This window comes from Neltuma alba, unplaced genomic scaffold (assembly GCF_004799145.2).
Source record: "Neltuma alba isolate B1F8T4 unplaced genomic scaffold, ASM479914v2 tig00011135_pilon, whole genome shotgun sequence".
Lineage (NCBI taxonomy): Eukaryota > Viridiplantae > Streptophyta > Magnoliopsida > Fabales > Fabaceae > Neltuma > Neltuma alba.
This window is the reverse complement of record NW_021635871.1, coordinates 1-13706: the sequence shown is the minus strand read 5'-3', so window position 1 is coordinate 13706 and position 13706 is coordinate 1.

Sequence of the window (13706 nt, the reverse complement as noted above, 5' to 3'; positions counted from 1 at the left end):
ATTAAAGATGTGTGAAACTAAAGATTTATAGATTAATTTTCCTTAAAAATAAAATATTTGTAAAAATAGTTGTACTGTGACAAGTCCGGAGGTTAATGACCCAAAAAAAAAAAAGCCCCGAGGGTTGTTGGGGCCGGAAAAGGGCCCTATGGTTCTTCATCCCACCAAATGAGCCTTTAGGGTTACCGATTGATGGTATATAGGCCTCTTGTTTGCTCTCACGTATTCGGTAGGGATTAGCAATGGCTGGGGATGCTTTCGTTCTGATTTTTCTCCGGATGGCTGGCTATCTAATCTGATTTATTACTTAAATTCTGCTTGCCTTCGCCAATCGGAGGTTCGATGATCTTCAGTTGGATTGATCAGATTGATGTGTAACCGCATGGTTTCTCTTTTTATTTCTAGGGACTTTATTTATTTTTTATTTAAATCTCAGCACTTTGTATATATTGACTCATCGTTCTTTTTCATTACGATTCTTTCCATGTTATCCTTGATCAAATTGTTTTGTATACTCGTTGATCAGTTGCATCCTCTGGTCGGAAGTCATCTTTACAGCGAGTTGGTAGTTCATAAATACCTGTCTCGTGTCTGAGGATGACAATAGTGTCTGGAACCACTGGTGCTGTGTAAGCTAAGAAAAGAACTTTTCGCTTCTCATCGCTCAGACTCCGGTGGTAAATTTCACAATAACTTTCTTCTTTCTGGCGACCTTATTAAAGTTTTCACGTGTACATGAGGCGAAAGTATTCCTGCTTGATGCCTTTCTTCCCCCTCTTCCTCCATGAAGTTGGGAACTGAATGTTGTTATCACGGGCTTTATTTTTGTGAGGATTTTACTTGAAAGCTTGTTGGGAACTTGGGCAAACACACTCTCAGAATTCATATATTGAATACATTGAATCCTGAAATTTCAAAACCATCTTATCATATGGAGAGAGTTATTGCAAGGTAAGGGGGCTCAATATATATGGGACTCATCCCTTGGTCTAACTCTCTCTAGCATAGGGGACGATTCGGTTTGCACACGCCATTACCATCAGAGCATTACCACACCCTTGTGGCGTCACTCGTTAGCCTTCGGGGTTTCATTGTTTATAATGCTCAAAATAAAGGTTTGCGGGAGTTAGTCAGGCTTCTTGTGCTGCTCTCATGTGCTTGGAGTTTGGAATATACTCCTACATATCAGTTGGCATGCTGTGCACATTTTCATTTGCCTCCTCCCACATCCCCTCCTTTCCCTCCTCAAAAAGATATGGATGATATTCCATCTTTCAGAATGTTAAATGAAATTATTTTGCAAATAATATGTGAGACTTACCGGAAATCGCGGGATATCAATTCGGGAGGAAATCTGAACTTTGATTTTTTTGTTGCCAAAAGAACTTCACTTGAGTAAGGTGTGGACAATTTGTAGGAATCTCTAAGGCATCTCTAGACGTGCCCTGGTCACACTAGCGAAATCGGGTATGAAAATGTTCAATACGCTTTATGTTGTTTTTAGGTACTTCTCAACGTTATGGCGAGTGAAGGCTTCACACCTGTAAGTTCCGTGTTATTGTGAACTTAGAGGTCTCTTATTTGTATGCATTGTCTGATGAAAGAGACGAAATCTGTGAGTTAATTATTCAGAATAGACATTTCAAAGCCAGAGTATCTGACTAGGTTCACAATAGTGAGAGAATACGAGGCTTAAAGTTAACACCAGACGTCTAATCTCGAGGAAGAGAAGGCAAATGCTGTAGTTCGGGTCGTTGGAAACCTGCTAGTGAAAATTAGATCATGGTTCTGAAGTTCTCAAGGAGGCAGGGGATGTGCTGTCATGGCGGAGGGAAGCATGAATTAAATGTTGAACGTTAAGTACACTTTCATAGTTACTGCCATTATGTATCTGTACTTAATGGCAGTAAATTTGAGAGGCTGGCTCAAGTTGCCTGATCCACCGAGGCATCCAATCTCAAAAAATACTGTGCAAATCGATTCATTAATTAGCACTAAGACAAGTCCGTACGTGTTTTCGTTTTTCTATTCAAAACTTCTGATTCCGAAGATTCTGACGGATATGCTTCTTGCTTTGTTTGATGGTGTGCTGCTTTGGACGAGACAAACAATGCGTGGGCTGGATCGTTATTATCTGGATGATCGATTGAATACATAGTTTAAGCATATACTAAGCTGTCCTTATGCTTTCCCTGTGGGGAAAAGTTCTTAATTTCTGATTTTCGTTAAGGTTAATAATTGCAAACAGAAGTTGATGTAGCCTTGTTGAGTGTTTCCAAACATTTTTTTAGTTCATGTACATGTGGACCTTGTTGAGTCCATGGTTCAGAGTTTGAGACCCAACAGAATTGCCATAAAACTCCACCAAGGTGCTTGGCGAATCTTTGAAAGCTAGCTACTATTAGTTCATCACTAGTTGCTTAGCCTCTTTAATTTGGTGCAAATAAAGAGGTTTTTGTTTCTTCTTCTTGGGCAGGGCCCCTGCCTCCTAGAGACTCTCTCCCGTCACTGCTTCCGTTGTGAAGTGAGAAAACATTCACGTCAGACGGTCACCGTTTTTTCTCTTTAAGAAATTTAATTATTTTTACGTAAAAATATAAGGACATGGCATGTAAACGCTAAAAGTTGACATGTAAACGAGACTACATATATTATTAATTTCTTTTTAAAACCTGTTTGTAATTCTCTCATGATAAAATATGATTAGCTATGATTGATTATAGGCAGTTCCAGAGACCACCAAAATCAAAATTAGTTTTAATCGATTTCAGTGTGAAATCAAATATACATGTTAATAATTGATCTCAGTAGACTATTTTGATTCCGAAATCATCCTTCCTAATATTCTGGTACAAATTCTGTTTCAGATAGTGTAACGACAACAAATAACAACAGTACATAATGTGAAATGTTAAAAGAAGAAGAAGAAGAAGTAAAGGATTTTGTACCCACAAAGATACTCTTGTAGTTGCTTTTCATTATCCGCGATTTAAAGTGAAATAATAACGAGTTTGGTTATTTAGTTCTTTATGGTCAAACAAATATACAGACAATTACATTTGCAAGTCATTTATAAAATTTACGAGGAAAACTAGTTTGGAGGTTCTTATAGTTTTCATCAATTTTAAATTAGGCCCCTATGTTTTTTTTTCTTTTTATTGAGTCCTTTAATTTTCTGCCGTTGGATTTGTCAGTCCCCACGGTTAAATGAAACAAACACAGTTAAAATTTCCGTTAATAAGCACAGCTTTGAAACATCTCGATTTGAAAAATCTTGTCCGTCTATCTCTTCCATCATATCCCAAGCTTTGAAACCAAGCTCCCCCCTCCATCTCTTCGTACAATATATATGTTTTATGTTAAACAATGGGGCTTTGTGGTGTCGCCTTGGATCGCCACAAATGGAGCAAGCACAATGGATAGAGATTTCCCTGTTAAAGTGAAGCTTGGATATGGAGAAAGAATGACTTAACTTGAACCTTTGCATTTTGTCAAATCTTTGTTTGAAACTTAACTTAGAGGTTGATGGTACAGCGAGGAATGCGATGCTTTTGGGGGCATTTAATTTTAACAGCAATCATCACAATTCCAATTGCTGACCTGTGAAAAATATTACTCTGTATAGCTGATGAATGGCTGAAGAGGTGGGAAGGGACGGCAGTGAGGTTAGGAAGATAGTGGGGAAGGAGAAAATATTGAGGAATGAGGGGGGAAGCGTGGTCTCAGAGCTTGGGTTATGGCGAAAGAGAAGGATGGGGAAGGTGTTTCAGATGTCTAGCTTTGCTTACTAACACAGATTGTAACAGTGTTTGTTTTAATCTAATGGCAGAGACTAACGGATCTAACGACAGAAAGTTAAAGGACTCAATAAAAATAAAAATAGTTTAGGGAGCTGATTCAAAATTGATGAAAACTATAAGGACTCCAAATTAGTTTTCCCAAATTTATAACATGACATCAAAGTGAATTCATCACGTACGTATTATTTATTCTGGTCAAATGTATTTGTTATATAGTTATTTGTGAAACGAAGGTGTCGTAAGTCATAAACAGCTATCTGAACCTTCGAATATGAATATGAATATGATTGTGATTCAAATGCTTGAAAAATAACTCAACTCAACATAAGAGATTGTACACAATTTAGTGTCTTACATCATTTGACTCTTTTTCTCTAAAAATCAATTTAAATAAACTGGCTAAATGGCCTGTTCAGCCTATCAAAGGAGTAATCTGAATCAGGCGCAGATATATTTAGTAGTATTCGTATGTTTCTACATTGGCAGCTATGAGGCGTCACCTTACATACAAAAAGGATATGAGCATTATATATTACGCGGTTCTTAATCAAGTCCTTGAGTTCTGATTGCCCATATTGCTCCTTTGAAAAGGATGGTTTGAGTTCAGATTCTCTGCTTCTTAATCGTGATTAACACTTTAATCAATCATTATAAGGAGACAGAGATAATAGACGCTACCAGAACTGCATAATTAATCACCCTATCACCCTCGAGTACTTGTCACGTAGCATATCCATGGTTTATTATCATGTAAATGAACATGCAAAAAGACAAAACATGTTGATTTTGCATATCTTTTTTGGGTAGTTCTCTACATCTTTATGCTCGCTATATATATACACACAATCTGAAATTGTCAGCCGACAGTAACTTAATTACGGGTGATTGGTCGAATCCATATTATAAATTTGTTCGGGAGAGAAGTATCCTAATGAAGATTACATCTCAACTAAAATACGGTTCAACTAAACATATGCATAACCAATCAAGCTCCACCGAAAAGAAGCGGAAAAAAAAAAAAAAAACTGAACTCACACTCATAGCTTCATTATCCTAGTTCAATAGTTGATCGTCATTTCAAGTGGTCTATATGTTAAAATGGATACGAGATTTTTGACTCTGATCTAGCCTGAAAACATATGTATGTAAAGTGTGGGGGGCAGCGTGTATTGCCATCTTTCAACTTCTGGATAATTTTCAATTTTTTGATGCAACAAAAATAAGAATTAATCTGAAAATGAGCCAAACAGTCTATTCTCAGTTATACATATAAAATAAATGGAAAAAAAGCAGCAGTACGCGTTCAAAGTGTCTTTGCGGTCTTCAATGGTCATACCAAAACCTGCTATATAGAATACTAACTACCAATCCCAGAATCAGAGATTCGTGTCTCGCTGATATAACTTCTGTTTGATGCAATATTAATATACTGTTCCCTCTGGATTTTATATGTAATGGCGACACAGCTTATGTATTGTATAAGTTATTGGTTATTAAATGAACAGAAAAATATTAGAAGCCCACATGTATTATTTACGTATAATGTTAGTATTGGTTTGGGCGGCGATCTTTGGTTGGCGCATTACTTTATTCAATTCAATCTTGATACAAAGCTTACTCATATCTCTGAAATTCCCCAAAACAGATCATTTCTCTAGTTATTCTAAACATATAATTAAGGATCTTCAAGACTGGTGAAAGCAGCACGCGTCCATGATCATCTCCAATCACCAGCCACTTTGGATATGTGAAATTATTCGATCGGCCGGGCGGCACTATCCAACCAATCAACATCTGAAATGGGCATGCTCCATCTCATGCAATGGACCCCCTATCCATTAATTTGCTCTCGCTCTCTCTCCGAGACACAATACACAACAACACTCGACACACACACACACACACATATTGAATATAATGTGTAACAAGAATAATAGTATTAATAGGGATATATATATATATATATATAGAGGGGGACCAAACATAGTGACATATATAGTGTGGTTATTTGGTGCCCGAGGAGACCTCTGTATCTCGACACCTTATCGACCACTTAATCCGACACATGGAAAAGCCAATTTCGATTTTGCTGTGGATCAATAATCCTTTTTTCTGAAGGGGGTGGAAAAGAAAACATAAACCCCAACCCAAAAATGAAGAATATACATTGAAAAAGTAATGAAAGAGATGGATATATATATATATATATATATATATGGTGGATGCATATGGATAGTGCATGTACCAGAAAAAATAAAGCTAGGTCCATCGACCAAAAACCTTATCAGCAAACAATATTCAGAGAGGTGAGGTTCAGGTCACTGAGGTTATAACACCCCACGTACGTGCAACACAATCTGAGGGCATGTCACTCGAAACTCACGCACTTTTAATCTTAATTAGTGTTAATTAATGAAGTTAAAAAGATGGCTTTGTTTTTGGAGCATGGAGCACTATGGCAACATCCACCACAAGGAAAGTGACAATTTCACAATGAGTTTGTCCCTTTGTTCTCCCCATTCTGTCGCCTTGATTTTTTTTCCCCAACCTTTTTCCTATTCATGAAAGCACGCAGAGATCAAAATATGATTAAATATGTGGGATAGTGGAGGCGGGTAATAGTGGGCACACCAGCAGCCACCAAGCACGCCTGCTTCTTAGTTGAATGCTCCATTTTTGCTTTGTATCTTCTTCAATCATGTCCCCTTATTAACTCTCCTACCTCTTACCATGTCCTCCCCCCCTCCCCAAAAAATATGTGCTTTTCTTTTTATTTGCACTATCTCAATCATCATCCCTAGCTTGTGTTGTATATTCTCCGAATCTCCCCCTTCGCTGGCTAAAATTTAACATATCCACACTTAATTAGTTCAATCCTCCGTGTTGGGTTTTGTCTCTTTCTCCGTCTTTATTTAAGTATAGTTAAAGAAACGACATAACATTGATTTTGTCCTCAATTGAAAATTATTGACGGGGCAAAACTGTAAGCTGCTGCGATTAGATATCCATGCCCAAACAATCAATGAATTGGATTACAGAGAAAGCTAGTAAGAAGCAGCAAATTAAATTGCAGGGACAATTGCATGCAATTTATTTTTAAATTTGAGGTTTCAAAATATCGCATGTTGCTTTATACGCCGTTAGGTGAAACCCCCTCATTTAATGGAAGAAGAAGATGCTATATAAAAATGACAAGTCGTACCTCAGCTGATATTTATTTCCATCTCTCTTGCCATATATATGTCTGTCGTCTTGTGTGTTTTTTTCTCTGCTCAATTATTTTCTTCTCATCAATACATTTTCTGCGCACATAAAAGAAGTATTAGCGCACACACACACACATATATTTGTGCATAGAAATCAAAATAATATATATAGATAGACAGGACGGCAGCAAACGAGACATGATCTGTAGAATTATAATGACGAACATAGAAGTTATCGTTAAATAAGAAAGAAAAAGAAAGCTAAGGTAAGTAAAATATGGGGTTTGACTTTAGGAGGGGATAACAGGCGGGTGGGTTATAAATTATGAAAGGCATTGACTGAAGGAGGAGAGAGTGGAGAAAGGTGGATAGCATATATAGATATAGGGACAGGAAAATGGCATAAAAGTTGGTGAAAATGATTCGAGGGACGGATCACATTTGAAATATTACTCAAAAACGCTTTATTTTTAGTTTGGTGTGTGTGGGATTAATGTGCTTGAAAAGGTTGTTTGGCACTCCTTTGTCTCCCCATTAACGTAGAGAACCATGAAGTGGTCTGCCATGGTGCTCCACCATTTATTTATATGCACGCGTGTGCATTTAGATCAGTTCATATGTGCCCAACTTTAACGTGTAAAGTAAGTGATCCATCGAACGCTATACTATACTCATCAATACTATTCAAAATATATACGAACTCCATCCCAAGTTGGTGTTGGTGGAACAATATAATAATATGCATCTTTCATTTGATTTTGTTTATACTATAACTATATAATATCTTATATTACAAAACCAGATTCATTCAAGTATTGTCATATCTAATTTAGATAAATCTTTCAAATTAAATACTCCTCCAATTCTTAATATAAGACCTATTTAACTAATTTGATTAGATTAAGAAAGTTAGCTAAGTTAGTTAATTATAAGAAATATGATATATTTTTTCTAAAACATTATAATCATCTTTCTTAATATCTTCGATCCCTCACTCACTTGATTATGGTTGAGACAGTATCTATAAAGATAATTTAGAAAAAATTAATAAATATAAGAAATATGTCTTCTATTTATGGTCAAAATTAACTTAACAATTAGGTCCTATATTAAGGACTGGAGGAGTAACAATTTATTCATTCAATCTGTCTTGCTTGCTATGGCTTTCTCTTCTTAAAATAACTACTACTTCTAATCCTAAATATAAGAGCTAGTTGACTAATTTGAGCAGATTAAGTAAATAAGTTAAGTTAGTTATTTGTAATAAATATGTGTTGTTTTTCTTAAAATATCCTTGCTAATCAGGGTTATTGGCTAGAACTACCATTATTAGAAGGAATATCTTGAAAATAAATAAATAAATATGAGAGACAAAATGGATTGAGGTAATAAATAGGTGTTATCTTTCCTAGCTAAAATATCCTTACTAATCAAGATTATTGGCTAGAGCTACTATTATTAGAAGGACTATCTTGGAAAAAAAATGAATAAATATGAGAGACAAAGTAGATTGGGGTCTTATATTTATGACCAAAATATATAAAAGTCAAACGAGATATTATATTAAGGACTGGAGGTAGCTAGTATCAAATCCACCTTAATTATAATCTCTTTCTTATTTAATTCGTCATGACGACCATCATTCCAGAGATCAGATAACATTTTATATATGTACCTTCAATTATCAATAACTCAATGTTATTTCTTATTTCTTTTTTTTATGATAACTCAATGTTATTTCCCCATTGTATTACATATTCAATTCATGTTAATATACTGCTCCTAATTTTATAAGTACTTCTACTTCAATTTGTTGTTTTTTTTTTCAATTTGTTCAAACTCTTTTCATTGAAATTTTTTTATATATCTCAGCTCTCGTCCACTCTAATGATTCTACTGTTTCTCTGCCTGATCATCAACTCTTGCCATCTCCGATGCACATATGATTTTTTGTTTTAGTTGGGGGGATCCATAATGGAGGGTCGTAAAAATAATAAAAAAGATATTATGAGGTGATTAAAAAATTAGGCACATGAAAAGAATGGAGATGATGGAGAATGAAGAATGGATAGAGAAGTGGGTTGTCCACAAAATGCATAATGGAGGGAAGCCACGCTTAAGTCTGCCTCCAATCCCCTCCATCCATCCACCCACTCCCCCCCTCCCCACCCTCTTCCTAAACGACAATCTCCCATCACCTTCCTAATATTCAATACAATATACCAATAATACCAATAATATCTATCTACACACACACACATATCACAATTCATTCATGTCTAAACACTGCAATTAATTTCCTAAGCACAGAATATAAAATATTTTTCTTTCTACTTTAAATGGTGGGCACTAACTATTTAAAATTACAAGTGAAATTAAACTTGTAACAATTTTTTTTAAAATTTAGAGTGTAAACACTAACAGCTTCAGATTATAAGTGGGGTTTAACTAGTGATCTCCCACTTACAAAAGAGTTTTTATATTGCTGTACTGCAAGATCATTGTCAAATTGTATAAAAAAAACCAATTACATGTATTATAACATTTTTTGAAAGTTCACGTAACAAATTAAAAAATATGTTTAGTTTATGATCAAAGATGAATCAAAATCAATATAAATACGTTGCGTGGTAAAAAAAAATCAACTTAAACACGCAATATAAAATCTCTAATGAGGTGTAGTTGTTCATAAATTAGGAAAGTGAGAGCTAATATATTCACGTCACAACAATTGCCTAACAAATTATTTATAGCACTTGTCCCGATCCAATTAAATTAACTAATTCCGTTGGTCCTTTGGATAATATTTAAGCCTAACATCGTACCCCACTGCCCCTAGCCGGCGAACATGGTGGCTGGTACTGTCCTAGATTCGCTCTCCATTTCCATTCTTCCAACTATTTTCACTCCTTTGGTATAGAAAGATTTACAATAAGGTCCCATACAAAAAAATAATTATAAAACAAGTCCCAGAGGTTGTTATTATTCATTCTAGAACTTGTTACTACAGGCTATTTAAGGTTGTTATTGAATCTTTTAGTAGTTATTTCTCTTGTATGAGATTTGACTGTCACTCTCCCTTTCATATATTATCCATTTTATTCTTTAGCCCCATCTCTCACCTTCCCTTCTCTTTCATTAATTTACTTTTATCATACAATTAGCTTTTGAATTAAATTTATATGTGACCTTTTATATTTTATTATTACATTTTACGATTTTTATTAAGTGTTGAAATTATAAAAAAGTTGTTGTAAACGATACTGATAAAATGATGAAACTCGATCGTATTATTGTAATTGTCGTGATAAAACAGAATTATTTTGCATTATTTTAATAAATAGTTTTGGTGACTCAATAATGGTCACTAAGACTTTTAAGATCCAAGGGGTGGTGGAAATAATGAGGAATATTGTAAAATCGCCAATGATTCAACGTATTATTTGATGTGAAGTATTGATTTGGAATTTTATAAATTGAAATAACCTTATGAGATTATAATGTGAAATGATGTTTTTGTAGAATTTTTTCCTATTAGTTAAAAATAACTCTTTCATGTTAACATGGCACATCCACAAAAATCCTTAATTTTAGATATAAAAATATACAATTAGTTTAACAAATCAGATTATTTTTTATCAAGCAAAATTCAACCTAAAAATTCAGACATTAGGTCTTTAATGATTTTTTTCTAACGGGAAAACCACTTCAATTTAAACCATTACATTTACATATACTAATATCATTAATACTATATTAATCAAGCTTAAAAGTTAAAACCTTCCCTCGATTTTTTTAATCATTAAAGATAAAGATTAAATGTTGCCCCATAAAAGAATTTATCCTTTTACAGAGTTGGACGTAGGGATAAACTCAACGGACAGATATGGCCCACGTGCAACTCGACGCCCTCGTGGACGTGCAGGGCCCACCACTACCCAGGTAGAGTACAAAGTAGAAACGCAACTTTCCGCGCGTGCTAGTTTGGAGTCACCACAAATGCTTGAAAGTTGGGTCCCACCTCTTCAAATGCCGACACGTCATAAAAGTGGACTACCAGCTTGGCTTCCCACAAACAGCCCCAACCGCCTGTACACCCGTGGTACCACTATCCATCCCCATTAATTTTCTTCCACTTCACAATTGCCAAAATTCCTTCTTTTTCAAAGAATCCGGTTTGGTCATCGTGATTTTATGAAATCAATGGTTATATTTCACATAAGGCATAAATCCAGTAACAAATATTCTTTTATTTTCAAATACCACTTCTAGTTCTTATAAAAGTTAGTTTAATATTTTATTTAGTTTTAAGTATAAAATCTTAATTCATTTTATTTCTTGTATTTGTTTTTTTTTTTAATAATCCTTGTAGTGGTTACGCATGTCTAATTATAATTCTAGCTAATATATATAATTAGTAAAAGTATCTTAAAGAAGATAACATTTATTTATTATGAATAACTAACTTAACAAATTTTTTAATTTTCTCAAATTAGTACAGTTAACTAGTTCTTATATTAAGGGGCAGGAAGTAGTACGTCTTTATAATAAATAAGACAGAATGACAAAAAAATATGTGGGAAAATATGGTAAAACAAAGTGTAATAAAGAAGAGTATAATTAATTCAAGAATAAAATTAAAAAATACATTAAATATTGAGACAAATCCAAATTAAATCTTATAAATTGGATCACATATGTCCTCAAATTGAAAACTTATAAATAATATACAGTGACTAATTTATGTAATCAATTTTAAAGCCTACAAAAATTACATTATTCTTTAGTCATGAAGAATGCACCATCTATTTCTATTAAAGATGAGCTCTTGAATTTCAAAAATAAAAGTAAAGGGGAAAGAAGCGGAGAAGTGACAACGTAAGTTAAGTGACCAACAATAGACTCCGAGAGCTATCCATATTCAAAAGATATCTTTTAAAGTCGTCTCCTATAAGAGAGATAAAATCATGCGCGCCAAGCTCATGGAAATAGATTTGGTGCCCATATCTAAAAAAGTCAACCCCATGTATTTCTATTTTCTCTTATAACTTTTGCGCCCACTCACAATCAAATAAATTACATAACTTATAATTGTTTTTTTTTTTGCTTTACGTGATTTCATGTCCCAAATTTTCTAAACCATTAGCGGCAAGTTTACATGATTTTTTTTGAAAAATATACACCTCAAATATTATCTCAATGATTAGGATGATATCCTAAAATTTGAGTGAGAGGGGACTTTCTTACATATTTTTGTCAATATAAGCTAGAAAATATAATGTTTTGATGCAATCCCTCCCTTAGCTTCGATGGTAATTGTAGGGTGACATTGACCAACCTCGCGGACGTTCTCAGAGAGTGGTAATTAATATTATTGAACTTATTAAAGAATGAGGGACTTTCTAATTTTTCTCTTCACTGAAATTAATAATCACAACAAAGTGTTGGCCATGAATTGAAAATATGCCAACAATTTATACGGGATAAAGAATTAACCGCTACATCTTTAAGAGGGAGTGTGTATGAGCGTGTGTGTGTGTTGGGGGGAGGTTTCATTTTCATTAATATGCACACATTTACATAATAATTTGGTACAATTATGTTGTATCAACTTAATGTTATTTTCATCAGTCCAAAAAAAAAACTTAATGTTATTTTTAGAGTTTATTTTTTCAAACAAAAAAAAATCTTATGAGATCGTTTTCTTTTAAGTAGTGTGTGGCCCGTAATATCCGTCGGATATCCCTGGAGGGATATGCATAAAACTATTACCTTTTTCTTTTTTTTTTGGTTTTGGCTTTCAAACACGGGTACTATGCATGCACAAGGATGAAATGATTAAAGTATGGCATAGTGGATGATAATTGTAATTAATGAACACTTGTGTGGGGAGAGTGGCTATAAAAAGCCAGAAGCGGAGCTCAGTGGCAGAGAAGCACGAATACATATTAGTGCAGAAGCAGCATCTCCAACAATAGTTTTGGTTGGTTCATTCTCATATTACGAAACAATATGGGTGAGGCTCCTGAGCTGTGCTATGTGAATAACAATAGTAATGGCTTCTCCAAATTTGGGCATGAAACCGACCAGAACTTCACCCACCACCACCACCACCACGATTCTTCCACCTCCGCCTGGTTCGAGGAAGTCATCGATCACCATCTCAAGTGGTCTTTTGCTCTCAATAGGTTCTTCTCCCATCCATCCCTCTTCTCTCCGCCTTCATGAATCCTTACACATATATTTAATTTTTCTTGCTCTGTCAAATCTCAACAGCGTCCTTCATAAGGGGATTAGCCAGTACCAGGAGATTGCACTTTAGACACCAAGCATTTCGGCAAGGTTTAATTCCGCCTCTCTCTTCATTCACATCATCAATAAACCAAAACAATATTCATTCGCGTACTCTTGAGTTTTCCCTCTTGTTAGAACTGAACTCTGAAAGTGTTTTACTTTTACACAGGCGTTGGTGATTGATGGGAAGATGCAGAGTGCTGAATCAGACGAGTTCATTTATCACGAGTGCTTGATTCATCCGGCTCTCTATGTCATCCCCAGTAAGTTCCCTTGCTCAATTCACTCTCCTTACTTATCATATATACTCAATAACATATTGGGAAAAAAGACAAACATAAAAACAAGAACAAGAGGGAAGTGCGCATATATCAAATATTCGTTGGGATAGTGTGAAAGGCTTTTA